Source organism: Pituophis catenifer, unplaced genomic scaffold (genome assembly GCF_029215685.1).
Source record: "Pituophis catenifer annectens isolate HBS135680 unplaced genomic scaffold, rPitCat1.0.hap2 SCAF_1, whole genome shotgun sequence".
Taxonomy (NCBI): Eukaryota; Metazoa; Chordata; class Lepidosauria; order Squamata; family Colubridae; genus Pituophis; species Pituophis catenifer.
The window spans coordinates 91,187,687-91,206,322 of NW_027256881.1; positions in this window are offsets into that span (position 1 = coordinate 91,187,687).

Sequence of the window (18,636 nt, forward strand, 5' to 3'; positions counted from 1 at the left end):
AGATATCCAGTCACACAAATACATGTATTGATTTACATGTATGTCACTTCTTCACAGAATTAATTTCAGCTGGAGGTGGCCACACCAGCCAGGGCATAGGATATTTTTACCCTGTTGATGATTTAGTTCCATTCCTTTTTAGTGGGTCATCTTAAATTCAAAGTCGTCTTCCTTTCTGTCAGGCTCTTTGCCTTGAACTTGGCAGAATTGTCAGGGCACTCAAAGTAATCTGCCTAGGTAAGAAAACTACTTTCCACAGTTGATTGCCCTCTGTCAACACACAGGGAAGAGACTTCTTATAGCTCCAGTGGTTAATTATGGCATTCACATACACACCCCTGCTTTTCACAAAGTTTGATATTTAGCCCTGCATTTTCAAGGTTTAGATCTAGGCAGCTGACATTTCTGTCCCAAATGCTAACTCCTAACATAACTCCCACACTTTCAGGTGAATATAGCACTACTTGGTTAGCTATGATTGCTGTACTCTTTTTTTCACAAAAGTGAATTTCTACTTATCTGTCAAAGAGATTGGACAGAAGAATCTATATTAGGAGCTACCAGATACAGGCAACATTATTCTAGTACATTGGAAAGCTGACAGAATATTTTAATTTTACTGAGACTTTTGTCCCTCTGTGCCTCCAGTTTGCTCCATAAAGAAGAGTGTGCATAAAAACAGAGAATCCACTGTCTGAGGGCAGAATTAGAAACTAACAGCAATCTGAGTGCAATACCAAAAGAACCATTGATTTGAGCTTTCCTACTGTCAACAAAACCCCTAAGGAATAAATATAACATTTTAAAAAATACTTTATTGAACAGAGTTTTCTGTCTGTGCCTTTTTCTATAATTTAATAATTTTGATCAATGACAATGACAACAAAATGTAAAAAAGTTTGTAAATCAGATCAGAAAAAAAAATTAAATATCACTCCAATTGCTTTAAACTCCTCTTTCTTGTTCAATGGACAAACACATGCACACACACATGCATACACACAAAATTAAAGTATTAAAACCAGAATCTAGTAACCTACTGCTAACCTTAATCACATGTGCATTTGTTCTTCCAGCTTTGCTAATGATTCCTTTGGCCATTAAATATTAATGACATGTGTACAGTTTGTGATGTTCTGATGCATTCTAAGCAGAACATATACATTCTCGACGAGCAGCAGGTTGAAAATCCTATGAATTTCAGCTCCAAATATGGCAATAGTTGAATAGTTCATTCCATAAGGGTTGACACACTGATTCATTAAGTGCATCTTCTTCAGCAATGAATGTTCAGTAAAGATTCTGAGATAGCTAATGTACACAAGATGATATGTTAAGATCAAATAGCCTTTACACTTTTAAAGCAGCCTTCCAAATGATATACAAAAAAAGGACACTTAAGTATGTCTTTCTATTTTTAAAAGATAATAATTTGGGACCCACAGTTCGCTCTTCCCAGACTGTTAACAAATTCAGGATTTCTGTGGCAGAAACAGCATCAGGACAAAAAAAAGTCGCAAAATTTATTTCTTTTATTCACCTTAAAGGTTGCTCATATCCAAAAATTGAGCAACTGATATGGAAGATATAAACACAACACTCCAAAGAAAAAACAACAAGCTCAACAATAAACTTACCCACAAATTTGGGAATAAAACCAAGTTTAATTTTTTTTTAAAATAAACATCATCAGGGTGAGGTTTCTGTCTGAACATTGTTCCAGAGAGCAGGTGCTGTGATAGACAAGGTACATTTTTAAGGTCCTGATGGTTGACATTGTTTAACTGAAGGTCCCTGACATTCCTTCACTCTGCCTGATCTTATTAGATGAGCAGAAACTACTTAAGATAGGAAGACCCTTCAATAACTAGGCTTTATATCTTGAAGCAAATGTTTCAACTGAAGCATTTTAAATGTTTAAATTGAATAGATTCCCAATATTTCTCTTAGGTGTATCAAACTCAGTTTTAAATATAAATTCCCCTTAAAAAAAAAGCTTTAGTACTTATTCGCACTTTTAAAAGAATTAAATTCTGTGTTATTGGAGAAACTGGCCTAAACAACAATTATTAATATAATTAATAAGCATGCTAAAGAGAACAATAAATAAAGATAGAAATACATAAATGCTTTTCAATCTTTTAAAAAAGAAAAAGAAAATGAGGGAAAAGACAGAAAAAGGGGGAAAATGCAAACCCAGGCTACATAGAAAACCTCCATTTACGATACTTTCAAGCATTTTGTAAATAAAAAAGAAGCTTTGTGAACAAACGAAAAACAAGCAGATGTCTAATTAAATGCTGAAGATAAAACAATATTGCATCCCACATTTCTCTCGTCTATTCATCTCAACTGCTGACAGCCAAAGATTGTGTAGTTAGTTGCAGGGTTTTCACAAGCCCATTAAGGACAGAAAGGCCTTGGTGAATGTTTATTGCAAGTCAACATGACAGTATCAGGGGTGGGTTCTAAATTGTTTTACTACCGGTTCTGTGGGCGTGGCTTATTTTGTGGGTGTGGCTTGGAGGTCATGTGACTAGGTGGCCGAACCGGGAGGAACCCACCACTGGACAGTATGCCATCAAATACAATTGGGAGAGGGTTTTAAATAATTTAAGAGTTACTATTTGTTTAAGGACTTGATTATTAACAGAGAACAAGTCTCAATTTAATTGTTTAAGCAATTATTCTTTTTATGAATGAAATTTATGACATCAAGTCTACAATATCCACAGGTAATTTGCTCCATTTTCTTAAGAATGATAAAAGAGTTTTCCATGGAATAAATCAAAGGCTACTGTGATTATTACCTTTATATTCAAAGAGCTTAGAAATTAAAAAATGACTGAATGTGTCATTTATGAGGCAAACTTAGAGAAAAACATTATATATGCCTATTCTTGGAAAAGTCATTGTGTAAAATCTTTTTTCCTGAAATTTTCTTGTGGAATTCTTACAATTGATGTACTAATGACATTATAATACAATAGTAAAGCACCTGTCTTGCAAATAGAAGGTTCAGAAACTATATTCAGTTTCTGAAAGCGCCAATTAAACTTGATCAGTGATAGGAAAAAAATTTCCCCGTCTCACATTGCAGAACCTCTGTCAGTTAATAATGCAACTTCTGAATGTTTTTCATAAGGTCTGGCTAACATATTGATCCTGTTCAGAGGAATAAATTCTACCTTCCTTAGATCAGACATGTAGGTATACCAAATATTTTTTTAAAAAACAAAACAAAACAGAGGTTTACAGTTGGCAATATGAAGAGTTGAACTATGTTATAGTACCTGCCTGGAACAATTTTTGATGCAATTATCATATTTGATCTTTCATCATATACAGTACATACGGTACTATTTCCTTTATGTGTAGTAAAATCTAATAGAATAGTTTAAGTGGTGAAATGGGTGGAGTCATTTCACACTTTATGTAACTAAAGTTAACTAAATTAAACTCCCAGGCCTAAGACTGAGGCTAGCAAAGAGAAAACTAGTACCGTAGTAGTACTCAGACTAGGCAGAATTGTTCTGTAAACATGAACAGAAGCTAGGAAGGGAATGGTTTTAAAAAACTGTGATTTAAATCCTGGAGCAGATACAAAAATAGGATTGGATTTATGTGAGTCTGCACAAGACGGATCTTCTTTGTGTATATAATTTCTATCTCACATCCAAGAAAGCAGTTTGCATGGTTTTATCACCTTTGTGAGCTTCTTTGTAAGCAAGTCCTTCAATATGGGATTAAATGTCTGCAGACGTGAGATTTATTGCCTTTTGTTGACATGACGTTTGTCAGCAGCCACCCATAATTTACAAGGAAATAACCTCATATGAATGAAGCATCAAAAAGCATCAGCAGATGGTGACCCAAAGGCTCATTCCATTTCATAAAGGTTGTCCCTTGAGGCTAGTCTGATTCAAAATCTGTGTTTAATTTGCACCTTACTCCTTTATTCTTGGCATTCTGAAAAGCAAAACGTTGTATCAACTAATTCCCTCTGTGGTGAGAAAAGCAGATAATGGTCTAATAAAGTTCTTTCCTTTTGCATCTTGGCTATCAAGGCATACACAATGCTTAGCTATGGTTCACTTTACCATGGCTTATTTAATAAACCATATTAGTTCATACAGTATTTCTTAAGTCACAATCTGGCTTTCTTCTCTGTGACTTACTGGGAGGTAAGAACACAAACATTATAACCTGCAAACCACCATTTATTCTTAAAGCAACATGTGATGCCAAGCAATTGTGACCTATTTCACAAGTCATGGTCAAAGAATTGTGGCTTTGTGCAACATGTGACAGCACTCTTATAAGAACTATTATAGCAGTGATTGTTTGTGAAAATCCCATAGCCTAGGTTAATGTGGAAACAAATAATTGCCCCTTTCATGCATTTTTAAATGTGTAAATGCCTACTGGAACATTTTTTTAATCACATGCATTTAATGGCTCTAATCACATATCAACTTCCTACTGCAGCCCTCCATGATCAGAGACAGAAGATTGTAGGATCCATGGCCAATTTAGAATCCAGCAGAAGCAAATATATTAATAGCAGATAAAGAACACAGGCAAGTTAACGGTTTCTCAACTTCTCCCTTCAAAGTCAATGGGGCAAATGTTGCAAATGGTGATCACGTGACCATGGGACATTGGGACACTTCAGTTGCATGGGATTCACCTAACAATGGCCACTGGATCTGCCACAATTGCCATTGTTAGTCAGTGCAATCACATGACTTTGGGCTTTAGGACTACATTACTTAACAATGGAATTCCTGGACCCAATTACCATTATTAAGTGAGGACTAACTGTATTCAAAATCTGCCTTCATTTTCCTTTCTTGCACAATTACTACATGAAACATTACCTTAATAATGCATTAAGTATTATTACTAAATCTCCTAGGTATTGTTCAGTACAATACATTCTTCTTGGTTCATTGTAGTAACTGACCAATACTAACTTTAGAGACATCCTCAACATCAAAATTATTTTCTGCTGATGCAGAAGACAAATGCCTCCAGGGGCAGTTGTTATCTAGAGAGGTTTGATGCCCCAGATGCATAGTTACTTAGCCATTTTCATCTATTAATTTTTAAGCTTGTTGTTCTGGTAATATTTCAACAATTATTTACTAATTAATTTACTTCTAATGTCATTGGAAGTGAATGATCCCACTAAAACAATGTTAGTATTGTGTACATTTTTAATTTTTTTCCCACGGTGAGATTGTCTCGCTGTCTATGAAAATTCTGTTTGACTCTTAAGTTGGGAGGAAATAGGGAATAAAAGTCCACCTCTCACCACATATTATAATAATAATGTGCTGAAATGACTATTGATTGCATATTGCACTTTGAATGATTTTGTTTGCATTTTTTTTAAGTAAATGTGTAATCGTAGCCCTGCAACTGATTTATTATACTGATGTAGGATAGGGTCACAATATCTTGAAACAAATGGAATTGCTTTCAACAACGGCAAATGTAATTGTTCTATTTTAACCATTCAATTTTTTTAAAATTATGCAAAGAAAGCTTCAACAATGTCAGCTACATTTTAAAGAAGAATACTTGATGGGCAAAATGATGCAAATGGAGACCAGAGCATTCAGAAAGCAGACTGCAGTTATGAAAGAAATAAAAGCTGAACAGGCTAAATTGGACATTTGGAAAGCCGAACAGAAAGATGAAGCAAAAACTGAAAAGAAAACAGAATGAATAAGACAAAATGAGAAAGCAAAATAAATGAGATAATGGAGGTTTACTAACTTTATTCTGAATCCTATTCCCTTGTTGTTTTCCCATTCTCAGCAAAACACCTGGAAGGGAAATTCTGCATGGAAACTAACAAGAAAGATTAAAGAATCATTCTTTCAACTACTGTTGTGTGATCATTTTGCTTCTAGTGACAGTACCTTATTGTCTCCTTTCAGCAAATCACTAAAGTATTGAAGGCCTTTGAAGCCATATTTTAAACATAGTTGATTCCTTACATGTATCAGAAGTTTTAATAGATTGCAATAGGGTAGAAAGCCCTTTTCAGGTAGTTCTCAATTTATAGCCATTTATTTATTTATTGACTGAAGTTATGATGGCACTGGAAAAAGTGACTTAAAACCAGTCCTGGCACTTAAACCCATCACAGCATTCCCATGGTCACATGATCAAAATTCAGTTACTTGGCAACTAGCATGTATTTATGATGGTTGCAGTGTCCTGGAGTTATGCGATCGCCATTTGCAACTTTCCCAGGCAACTTCCGACAAGCAAAGTCAAGGGGGGAGCTGGATTTTCTTAACAATCTCATTGCAAAAAAGTTGCAAAATCAGATGTGATTTACCTAACAACCACCTTGCTTAGCAAAGGGAATTCTGGTCCCAATTACGGTTGTAAGTCAAAGACTACCTGTATATGAATTAGGACTATAAGACACACTACTAGTCAGCATGGAGGGCCTCACCAAATTATTACCTCACAATTATTACCAAATTATTACCACAAATTATTTGATAAAGCCATCAAATATATAAAGAATGAACAGTATAAAAACACATTAAGCTGTTTATAACTGATTAGGGGCATAAGTGCTCAGCCCTTTTTATATCTAGGCAATTTACTGGATATGTTTAATCAGGAAATTTTAAAAAATAGATATGGAAACAAGTATTCACAGAAAAACTCAGTAGAATTACCTCCATAGCAGTGGTGGGTTGCCCCCGGTTCGGACCGGTTTGCCAGAACTGGTAGTAAAACCGGTGGGAGGCCCTGCCCACTGCCCCGGATATCATCATCAGTGATCTGTGCATGTGCAGAAGCGATCCCGTTGCGAACCGGTAGTAAAGGTAAGTAGAACCTACCCTTGCTCCATAGGACTAAAGCTATTTTATTCTGAAATATTGGGAATCCAAAGCCATAGACTAAAAAATTTAGAGAAAACTCAGCAAAACTTACTTGATTGATCATATAAAAAAAACAACCAGGCAATAGCTGAGGTAATTTAAAGAATTAAAGTAGAATGGAGAAAGCTGCAGTAGTCCACCACTGTTTTATCTATCTCGGTGTGACAGCAATTGCCTTAATCTAGCATTTCTTTAGGTATATGGGACTACAGTCCTTATCAACTGAGGTAAGGTATAAATTGTGGTACAAAGAAGCTGCTAGATTTTCAAAATTCTATTATTATACCCTCAATAATAAATAGTCCATCTGAAATCCCTGCTGTTCTTGTTTCTTGAACTTACCTACCTTGAAGGGATTTTATCTGTAGCCTTCGGCAGCTCAAGTGACATTAGAATACCAAGAAGTCCAAAACTGACAGAAGAATTCTCATCTGAAACCATCATGTGAATGATCTCAGAAGGTGGGAAAAGCCACGGAAAGATTAGAGAAGAATGAAAATCTCCAAAGGTTAAGACAGAGCCAGCATTCTTGTTCTTGTCTTCACCAAATCAGAAGCAGCATAAATGTTCAACTCTCTGAAGGATGAAGTGTGTTTGTACTTTCAACATATGCTTTATGTTTGCATGGAAAATGTCAGCAAGCATCTGGAGAAGGTATGTGACATCAATTTTGACATACTGAGCACTGTCAATGAAAGAATAAAGATTTATCTTGCTTTTCTAGAAAGCTAGAAAATGTATTGTGTAATTTTTTTAATAACTATCATAACAACAGAATGCGCACACATCGAAATGTCATGAGCAGTACAAAGTTGGTCTCTGAAGAAAAGAAAATCTATTAGGAGCTTCCAGTTGGACTGGTGAATCAAGAAAGAAGTGAAATATTTTCTCTCTTGGGAATAGGTATTTCTTCATGAATTTGAGAAGCATGGAAATTATTCTTCTCTTCTCTTGGTTCTTTATACCTAAATCATGTCATCTTATGGTATTAGTTCCTATTAACTCTTTCCGAGTGCAGTGCAGCAAATTACCTACAAAATTTGCATAACTTGAAATAATTCATATTGTTAGTTTTTTTTAAAAGTGAGAAATGCTGACTTTAGGCACTGATTTAGAACTGCTCTGTGACGGAAAAAGATTTTTTTGTTGTTGCTGCCATGAATATTACTTCCTATAGCTAAATACTCCTCTTGAAATAAAACACTATGGTTTGCAGCTTTTTAAGGACAAGATACTGCTGCCATATGAGGAAGCTCCCAATGCAAACATCTTTGAGAATGACTGCAAATGCAGCCCATTCTACCCAATTCATTCCACATTCATCTGACCATCACTAAGAAGTCTCAGGATGATTCTAGATCCCACCGAGAAACAAGTTTTCCTGAAAAAATGGAGAGCAGCTGATTTGAGCCTTACAAAACATACACTGAGAACTACAAATTAGAGTGAGGTGCCAAAATTAGGAAAGTATTTTGAATTAGCTTGAATTACTGCAAGCTTTCTTTATTTCAATGGTCCAATGGCATCATTTGTTGCTACTATAACCACTAATAAACAAATTCCTTGTTCATTTCCTATGAATCACCAGATCTCTGTCAACAGAATAAATACCAACCAATAGATTTACCCTTTATTGGCCTTATTCTAGAGTAGTTTGGCAGTTTGAAACATAGAATAGATCCCACTTGATAAAAAGTGTCCATGCAAGAGACCGAAAACAAGATGGATCGATGACGTCAGCAAGTCTTGTGGGCCCAATTGGCAAAAGAAAGCTCAGGACTGTATAGGTTGGAAATATGCAGAAGAGGCCTTCATCCTGCAGTGGATAGACAATGTCTAAGATGATGATGATGATGATGATGATGATGATGATGATGATGATGATGATAATAACAACATAATTGTTTTTGAAAACAAGTGTAACCCAAGTAAAGAACTTCTATAAAGTAATGGATAATCGTTAATTGATTAAGCATGTCGGATATTGCAGTTTGTTTGTTTGTTTGTTTGTTTGTAAACTGCCTTTATTATTTTTACAAACAATCAAGGTGGTGAACAAATCCAGCACATCTTCCTCCTCCTATTTTCCCTACAACAACAACCTTGTGAAATGGGTTGGATCGAGAAAGTGACTTGGTCAAAGTCACCCAGCTGGCTTTCATGGATTGGCTAAGGCAGGACTTGAGCTCATAGCCTTTCTAGCCTGATGCCTTAACCACTGGACCCAAACTGGCTCTATTTGTTGCTTGATTAACTTGGCTTGTCTGAATATTTTGCAGTTTTTATAGCCACCAGGGAGTTAATTTTAGAAGTTTCAGCAAAACAACCAAGAAAAAAAAACCTCCTCCAAATTATAGTGTCTTTTGTTTGATCAGTAGACAAGACACAACATTTTCAGGCCTCCTGGCTCATTATAGAGATTAATCAGGGGGGAACAAGCATGTTGTGATCACAATCACCCTACTGTTCTGTTAATTTTTACATGAACAGGCTAAAAGTCTGTGGTGCTGTTTTATTGGCCAATCTCCTGCTGGCACAATTCTGAAAATGCTTTTGATGACTTCATCTGTTTTGGGTATATGTGTTTGTTTCTGGCTGAACATTTTAGGATTGGAAATCCAAATACATTTGGGGCAGACAGGTATAGATATATGCTATTTGCCATAAGTTTAATAGAGCAAAAATGTATGAAGTTAACAGAGATAGATTATGTACTTCTAAAATTTACTTCTAAAATCAATTGCTATAGTAATAGCAAAATATTTTAAATGTATTGTTGTAAAACTAAAACAATGATTGAAGATATAATAGAGAACCAGAAGAAGCATAGACAGCACAAATCTGTTAAAAAGCTTTGCTCCAGCATCCAAGCATCCAATATTAATATAGCGAAAGGCTTCAGACAGTAGATAGAAGATAGCCAGCCAGTTGGTGTCAGTTGGTGTCAGTTTTTTAATGCTTTTTTTGAAAAACATTTAAAAACTGAAGCACCAGCTGTTCGCTATACTCAGTCTGGGAGTGACACAAAACAGAGCATTTTAGGATAGAGTTTCTGAAGTGTGGTTCAAAGTCCCCTGGACTTTCCAAAGTCCCTCTCAAGGACCCACAAAATCAAAACTATATGCCAGCCTATGTTGAAAAATAATAAAATATTAATATTCCTTCAAACAATTGTGATAAGTTGTAGCAGCAGAAGATGTGTCATTTTTAATATGGTAAATATTAATAAATATAACCCAAACAAGCAAGAGCTCTTTGGGATTCTCTATAATTTTTAAAACTGAGAACAGGGCCTGGGGAAAAAATATTTAAGAAACACTGTCTTAGGATATAGATAGGATCATATGGGAGAAAGCTTATACAGTGGTAGTTGGCTAAGAAGAACTTTATGTGTTGAACTGGGACCAAAAAAAAGAGAGAGAGAGAGAGAGAGATAACTTCAAAAAGATTATAATAACAATTATAATATATTGTATATATTATATGAAATAATAATTCATTTATTGTTTTTGAACTACCTTAAGAGAATCAGAAACCCAATAAATGTCAGATAATGTGCTGCTGAGTATTTAAAACCAAAACACTGGAACATGGGCTGTGCATCTAATTCCATCTGCTACTCACCCTCCTCGTCCTTCCTTCCCCAGGCTGGAATGATGGTGCTTCATTAGATTTTTAATAGTGTTGATTTGTTGACAGCCCTAAATATAAGAAGTCACAGCAATTTTCTTCCTTGTGGTGCCAAAGAAAATACTGAAACCCTGCCAGGATGGCCTTCAGTGATGCCACACAGTAGCGATGTAGGAGGTGATGCATCACAAATGTCTACTTGTGTGGAGTGATTTTAAGTTCTTTCTTACAAGGTCTCTCTATAGGTCTCCAGCAAATATCACTGTGCATAGGGACTTGCATAATTAACTGAACCAAACTGGAAATGTTGAACTCTTGTGAACAAACTTTTTGAAAAGTCAACCATTCTTAGAGTTATATTAATGCTCTTTGTCTTCCTGTCAGAAATGGTCATTAAAGCGAGTGCATAGAGAGCCGTTCAAGTGTGGTAGCTGGTATCAGTGGCTGGTATTCAGTACAAGAAGTATTAAGTCATTAGATTCATATTCTCAAATGTGGTGTTATGACTATAGCTGAACCCAAAGTAATAGTTTGTTTTGATGGGTATTCCAAGGCATAGGATATTAATATATTAATATAGTACGTATTACCTGTAGCAGTAAACAACATAGGCAAATCAGCCATTGCTTCTAACCATTCACCGACAGCATCATCATATGAAAATAAAATGTTTGTGAAACTAACTAAAGGATGTGTTTGTACATACAGCTTTACCTCTCCTCACTTATTTGTCATTGAATCCCACTAGAATTTCTAGGCTGCTATTTAGTCATCTTCCATCTTTCCAAGTTGGTATCCTTCTCCACAACACAAATGAAGGATGAGTTCTAAATATGCCTTAGCATGCGATCTCAGAAAAAGAACCAAATACCCATGCAAGTGAGTTTGTTTGACTATTCCCAAGGATAACCCCTTCTCTTTATTTAACTTTACATTAATTAAAAATAAAAATCCTTAATCACTTCTCTTTAGAACAGGAACACAGGAGTAAGATAACTCTATACAACCTGAAAATAAGAAGATGTCTGTGATATCAGACTCCATGACTTAAGGAAAGTGGAGAAAGAAACCTATATTTGGTGACTTTGACTTAGGATGGCCACTGAAAGCCAAATCTGGCTCTAGGTTCTGCCTCAGTTTACCTTTCCAATAAGCAACTGTGTTGGAAGATCATTTAAAAGCAGTTTATTAGGGTACCCTGATAAAGTGGGTTTCTCTATGAAAAAGGAAGAGAGAGAATCTTTCTCTCTCGCTTCTTTTTATAGTTAACACAAAGAAAATGCAAGAAGAAAGTTGATTGGACGGAATGAAAGTAACCTCCCCTTTGCATAGGAAATCAGTTACATGTAGTCAAACATGTTACATATTTGTATCCCATAATATCACACATGTTCATTAAATGAGGTCTGACATCAGAAGGGGTGTAATTGTAAGGAAAAAGGTTGTTTAGAGTTCCCAAAAGAGATAAGCTAGACCCCAAATTGTACTAACAAACTCTTCTTATCTGGAGGTAGTCTCCAGCTTGTTTATCAGTTTAGGCATGTTAAAAGCTAATAAATCTGAACATCACTTTAAAAGAGAGAATATCAATCAGATTAAAATACAAGGTAACTATGTTAGTTAACAAATTACAAAACCCATGTTATTTGCCCCTCACCACCAAGACACAAATGATTACAGATCAAATATTGATCAGAACTTGTCAGTCAAAACTTTAGTTAAAAGCCATGGATATTAAGTAATATCATAGAAACACTAGTGTATGAAAGTATTCAAACATTTTCAGAAAAACTGCCATTTCATGTACAGTCCAGGCTAGTAGGATTAAAATAAATTGGATTATTGGATAAAACTAGATTTAGTTTGGCTTCTATAGTAATTATTGAATTAATTTTAGGATGTTAGGGACAGTGCTGCCATTGAAGTTCTATAAAGATAAAGGTAAAGGTTCCCCTCGCACATATGTGCTAGTTGTTCCTGACGCTAGGGGGCGGTGCTCATCTCCATTTCAAAGCCGAAGAGCCAGCACTGTCCAAAGATGTCTCCGTGGTCATGTGGCCGGCATGACTAAACGCCAAAGGCGCACGGAATGCTGTTACCTTCCCAGCAAAGGTGGTCCCTATTTTTCTACTTGCATTTTTTATGTGCTTTCGAACTGCTAGGTTGGCAGAAGCTGGGACAAGTAACGGGACCTCACCCTGTTATGTGGCACTAGGGATTCGAACCGCTGAACTGCTGACCTTTCGATCTACAGGCTCAGTGTCTTAGCCACTGAGTCACCGCGTCCCTAGTTCTATATCTATTTTTATATAGTTTTATATGAAGTTCTATATCCATTTTTATATAGAAAGCGAGATTTTTAATATCAGTCCATGAGACAGGAGGCATATAAATTTAATAATAAATATGGCAGATTCAAGATTCAACTTCTACTTTTGCTGTGATATGTCTATAGAGTTTTATGCTGTCTTGTATGTCAATTTAAAAACTGAAAGAAAAGTATCTTTTTAGTCATGTGCTGACAGGATATCTTTCTGAAATCTTTTTTTTTTTTCCTTCAGACTTCTGAAATTTAAACTAGCAACTTTTGCTAAAACCAGCAAAACCTTGTGTAAGGGCACATACTGAAGCATCTATCAATTATTTGATGAAAAATGTAAGTTTTCTAAATGTATAAAAGAAGAATAGCAACTAAAATAAGGGAGACCAGTCAAAGAAATTGGCATTTCGGAAGATTTAGTTGTTTTCAATGTTTTTTTTTTTGCTATTTGTCATTTGGAAATCTCTTAAGTTTTGGATGAAGTAGCTAATCTGAAATGAATACTGGGGCATAGTTTATATAAAGGAAATTACTTGCCAAAAAAAATAGGAAATTACTTTGCCCAACATTTTTTTTTTTTTTTTGCAATAGGATAGATATAGGTGAGCCATGATTCATGCAACACAGCCAGAATTCTTATTTATTGTATCCCAGCATCCTGAAATCACACAACATTATTCAATGGCAAAATGGATGGATGTTTTCATTTATTATATTTAGACACCGCGATACCAGAATAAAATCAATTAAACAAGAAGCAAAATAACATGATTTATACTCTGACTTTGTACAGCTATCATTAATCTGAGCCATCAGAAGCACTCCAGGAAAATTCTGTCTTGATAGTCTTATGAAAAATAATAAGGAAAGATGGCATTTAAATTTTAAAGGGAAAGTAATGGAGATAAAGCATGAGAAACAATGACTTCCTTCCTCTGATCATTGGGTGGGGGGGGGGCAGGGAAGGAACTTCAAATGCATATCCCTGAAGGAGATGTCTCAGGTTCCCAGCTATGAAAGGGCTTTATAGAATGAACTAAGACACTGAATTGTATTGAAAGTCTCTTGACAATTAGCGTTATATGACATTGCCAGCTGTTATTTGTTTTGTACTAAGTGCAGCTTCTGAGTAGCCTTCAAAGGCAGCTCCATGTAAAGTGCACGACAGTAGTTAAGCATGAGACAATGGGGGCATTGAGAACTGTTGTAATAGCGTCGTGGTCCAGGAAGGCCATAAGTGATGCAACTGAAACAGAGAATTTTATCACTCTTCATGTTTCCTTTTCTTTCCCATCCTTAAGCAAAAACAAAACATGCCCCAAGATTTCAGTTAAGTTATGATTTTTTATTCTTTTGGGGCGGGGGCTTTTGGGGAGTTTAAAGGTAAAAAATAAAACTGAGAGGCAAAGTACTTCCATTCTTAAACCCCCTAAAGTCCTGGAAAATATCCAAAAGTCAACTTCAACATTTTTTTTTACCCACAATTAGTTTCCTACTCTTGCTTTCACCAGAAAGCAAACATTATAATTCCAACCACAATTCTTACAGTTACATTCATTTATCAATGTGGAAGCTTAGAAGGTTGAGCTCTTCCTCATATTTATGATCCTCTCAAAAGTGATCCACCCAAGGTACAAAGTTTTTACTGAGACCATATGTTGTTGAAGAGTAGGGCTTTATTTTTTGCTCCCTGAAACTTTCTTAAATAGTCTCTCATTTACTCTAATAGCCAGAGCTGCAATTCTAGCTGACATTTGTGCCAATTTACCACTCATTATTTTTTTTTTCAAGAAGTTGGAGAAGCGTCAGCTCCAAAAAGCACTTATTTTAACTGTCAGAGGAAAATTCTTCCTGGAAATTGATGGATTAGTGACCTCTGCCATCCTTCTAATCTTTACCATCTCACCTGGGCAAATACTGGTGTATTGACATTGGATTGCTGCTTAAACTCTTTGGGTAATTACCAATGTCACTCAGCAAGGTTTCATCAGCGATTTTAATTTGCTGGTGCTAACAGTTCAGCTCAGCATCTTACCTTATTGAAAAAAAAACTTATTTTTTTGGTACAGCACATCACTTGTTTCATTTGATAGATTGTATAAGTCGTATAGGTAAATTATTGTTCTTTTATTGTGTTACAGCTGGCACTCTATACAGGAATGTTTTGCTGTCACTGAGACCTATTGGCCTGCTTCATAATAACTTGGAGACAGGCATATAACTTCTAAAATCTAGTAATGGTATGTTAGAAAAATCTTGGGATACAGGGGAAAGAAATGCTGCCTAGGGAACAGTCAGATAAGAGAAGACGTCGCCTGCAGCTGCATAAAGGATGGGGAAAGAGGCTTAAAAGGGATCCTCCCTAATTTCTCAGTCTGTAAAGAAGATGGCAAGAGATTTGTACTTTCAGATTTTCAGCAAGCTTCTGTTAAAGTAGCTTTAACCAGGCATCGCGGTAATTTTAATACAGGTAGTCCTCAATTTATGACCACAATTGAGTCCAAAATTTCTGTTGCTAAGCGAGACAGATGTTAAATGAATTTTGCTCCTTTTTATGACCTTTCTTGCTGTTGTTAAGGTTGTTTTCTTGCTGTTGTTAAGGTTGTTTTCTGTTGTTAAGTGAATCACTGCAGTTGCTAAATTAGTAACACGGTTAAGTGACTTTGCTGGTCAGAAGGTCAAAGTCCAGGGTCAATGACCCTGAGACAATGCAACCGTCATGAACCAGTTGCCAAGTGTCTAGATTTTGATCACATGACCCTGGGAATGCTGCAATGGTCATGTGAAAAACAGTCCTAAGTGACTATTTTCAGTGCCATTGTAACTTCAAATGACCACTAAATGAACTGTTGTAAGTAGAGGACTACCTGTATTCTTCTTTTTTCCCGTTTTAACCACGTATTTGTCTGAAATGTCCTGAAAGTTGCAACATTTTAAACCCATGTTAAATAAACATCGGAATCCTCTAAACATGATACGTAGCTTGCCTTCCTAGACATAAAATAGAATTAAGAAGTTATATAAACAAAGAGGGAGCCAGTATCCCTTGCGATTATGAACAAAGCTATTTACAAGGCACTATTACAGACCTTTCCTTATCCAATTTTGCTTCCTAGCAGGATAAAGGAATATATCATCCCCAAATGAGCAATACCATAATTTAATCAGGAGATCTGGCTGAAATGATATACTGTGAGAGGAGAGTTCAAATAATGTGTGACCAGCAGCAAATCCCTATGATTAGAAGGGCAGGACCAGACATTGTGTGGGAAATGAATTTAACCCCCAAAATGTTTCTTTAATAATGAAAGGGAGGTACAAGAGAGATAATAAATGCGAACAGAATATTTAAAACCCATACAACATTGTGGGGGGTGGGGGGTTATTTAAAAAAAGGTCAAGAAGCACATTTGGTGTTTATGGGAAAAGACAATGGCTCTGTTCCATGCCTAAAGGCCTTCTTATGAAACCAAAGGGCTAACTAATAAGAAACATAACTATTAGCTGATTGCAGGTCTGGCGAAATAGACAGCAAGAGCAAGCTGAGTTTACAGGCTGACTATTAAATCAGGTAATTACACTGCTGAGTAACAAGAGGGAATGTTAATGCAGACAAGATGGTACTTAAAAACTATTATTAATAATTTAAGGATTCAGAAAAATTACATAGCAAACATGGTAGGACTGCACTTGGTTCTTCTAAGGACATATCCTTTGTGAGACCAAACTGCTTTAAGATGTTTTGTTGTTATTGTATTAGAATTATGTTTAATGTAAGTAGGGACAAAATGTGCTTCCAAGAGAGGCAGAAACCCTTTTTAGCCTGAAGGTTGCATTTTTTTCTCCGGGGCTCACTTGAAATGGAAAATACCAACTGCTGATGGAACCAAACTTAGTGGGAGGTTCAAGTGAGAAGGACCAACTCACAGCTTTCCACAGGGCATAAGGAGGATTCTTTCTATTTCCAACTCTTGCCATTTCCCTGAATATTTCCTCTTCCATTTATGTCTGTCCTATCTTGCTTCCATACTATACAGGAGAGATTGCATCAGATAATTCTGGGGCACTGGAAGGGAAGGATGAACTAACCAGTGGTAGGTTTCAAATTTTTTTATTACTGGTTCTGTGTGTGTGGCTTAGTGGATGTGGCATGGCTTGGTGGGCATGGCAGGGGAAGGATACTGTAAAATCTCCATTCCCATTCCACTCCAGGGGAAGGATACTGCAAAATTCCCATTTCCTCCCGATCAGCTGGGACTTGAGAGGCAAAGAATAGATGGGGGCGGGGCCAGTCAGAATTTTTATTACCGGTTCTCCGAACTATTCAAAATTTCCGCTACCAGTTCTCCAGAACTGGTCAGAACTTGCTGAAACCCACCTCTGGAACTAACTCATCAGATGACTTCTATTCCCAGAACTATATATGCATACCACATATTTGGTTCCTTAAGAAATTTCCATTGTTGCCAATGAAGCTTTCAAAATATCCTCAATTGTTAAGGGAAACTCAATTGTTAAGAGAGGTTGATGGGAAGGCTTCTAAACCAGAGAATTAGATTCTCCTACTCATTCCAAATCTACAGGAAAATTTGATACTAAATCTGTGTAGAGAGAACCCTTTCTCAAGTGATAAGACCAAACTTTGATCAGTGTTGATGGCCAGGTTATTCACAACCCAGATTTTGATTAATAAAAGTTGTCTTAGTGGAGATTTTTTTACATAGGTATATGTAAAAAAAAGGTATATGTAAAAAAAGACAACTTTTTTAATCAAAATCTGGGCTATGAATAACCTGGCCATCAATACTGATCAAAGTGTTGAGCTATGGCAAAATCAGATTTTATTTTTGTATTTATAAGGTTTGTATGGGGTAACTCTGGATGGCTAGCAACAATTGAACAAATAAAACTCTCCCTTTTTATGACTCTATAATCCTTTAATTCAGGATAGAGTTGGAGCAACTGGATGGAGCTGAGCATTTACCAGCCAGATGCCCTTCCTGACACCCCATGGAGTTCACAGCAGATAATTTTTCTTTGTGTCCTAGGAAAGAAACAACTGCTGCTATCTAGAATTTAACTCTCAACCTTCCTAGTGGGAGGCACGCATCTTCACTACTGGGCCACCATACCATTCAGCAACAATTGAACAAATAACAAATGATAAAACAATGGTTTTATGTGATGCCAAAATACACCTAAGTGCCATGACAAGTATTATGGGAACAAACACTTAACTATTTATGGTTGCAGCTTAGGGTCAAAATGTTGGTCCATCATGTTTATGTGCTTGTGTGTGCTGAGTTGCATAGAAAAAAATCTGCAGGATAACTAGATGGCAGCCCAGAGGTTGTAAATCACCAGAAATCAAGATTCTGAAGATTTTTCTTTAAATTACCCCTATGGCTTTAACATTTCATATTAATTGTGTAGCACTTACTTGTGATGACCTGGGGCATGGCATGAAAGCAACACAACCAGAGAACAGGTCTTACTCCCCTTTGTTGCTCCAACTGTGCCCCCAAATGTCCCCACATTCACTACAAGTCCTGGAGCAAAGCTCTCACATGCACCTTCAGAAGCCTCTGTCTGCGAGTAGTCCAGTAAGTAAGGTTAGCCACAGAGTAACCAGGGCTAGCAGTCCACTAAATCAGGTTAGCCAAACAGCAACCAGGGCCAGCAGTCCAATAAACAAGGCTAATCCAAACAGCAAACAGGGCCAGCAGTCCAATAAGCCAGGTTAGCCCAAACAATAACTAGGGCCAGCAATCC